We start from the raw sequence: 998 nt of genomic DNA, 5'->3' as shown, positions 1-998 counted from the left end.
CAGCACTATGAATGCTCGTAAATTCAGTTAAAAAGTTGAACAGCAAAAAGAAACGATCTGTTTTGTGGGGAACACGAAGCCACATCTGAGTGCTGTACTGTAGTTATGTAATATTCTTAGCAAATTAAAGGATTTATGGAGCAGAAATGTCCTTGGAATCCGTTGTGATTAGCATGTGATAGTCTACCGACCAGAACAGAAGCTACTATTGTCACAACTGGTATTTTTATACCAAAGAACATGTGAACTACAATATTTTGGGGATAACGTTTATGCTGTTAAACACCGAACCGCTTCCTCATCGCCGTAGGCTCTTTCCTCTGTCGGCTCCCTATGGTCAGTCACGTGCAGGAATGTTTGCACTTTGAAGAACCACTCTGTAAATCAAATTAAGAATCCCGCAATGCTCCAGCCACGCCACCCTGAACAAGCCCCATCCCATCTGATCTCGGAAGCTAAGCAGGGTCGGGTGGGGTCAGTACTTGGATGGGAGACCATCTAGGAAGACCAGGTGCTGTAGGCGTAAAAAACAAAAACTAAGGGATTGTAAATTGACAAGGTCCTTGCAATCTGTGAAGTCAACCAGGGTTGCCTCGCCTAAAAAGAAAAGAAAAGAAAAATCCTACAATGGATTAAATAGTTCTTAAATTTTGGTTGTATTTTATTCAAAATCGGTTGTAAGCTTTGACCAGATTGTTCAACAAAGAGAGCCAAATAGAAGCTTCGACTTTTGAAGTTTTATCCCCTTGAAATGATTAAGGGAAAAGCTTGAAAGCAGGAGTTCGTTGAAACGTACGCTCACGAAAAGAGAGACATTTACCACGGAATAATGGGGGTTCGAGTAAAGAGCAAGGTTTAATTTCGAAATTCCATAATTTTGCCTGGAGACATCTCAACTTGTAGAAAGAACTTTTTTTGTGTAGCACCTACACTTAATTGGGTAAATTTATGTTTAGTACTAACAGAGGGTAAAATCCAGAGGCTCTGAGATTTTATGG

At 40.4% G+C, this 998-nt stretch overlaps 1 pseudogene; it reads left to right on the top strand.

Annotated features, from left to right (window-relative positions):
- Positions 1–404: 404 nt before the first annotated feature.
- LOC111734976 lies at positions 405–523 on the top strand (annotated as a pseudogene).
- Positions 524–998: the final 475 nt, after the last annotated feature.

This window comes from Pteropus vampyrus, unplaced genomic scaffold (genome assembly GCF_000151845.1).
Source record: "Pteropus vampyrus isolate Shadow unplaced genomic scaffold, Pvam_2.0 Scaffold10836, whole genome shotgun sequence".
NCBI lineage: Eukaryota > Metazoa > Chordata > Mammalia > Chiroptera > Pteropodidae > Pteropus > Pteropus vampyrus.
Note: the sequence above shows the minus strand (reverse complement) of the source record. Positions and strands in the feature narration are given on the sequence as shown.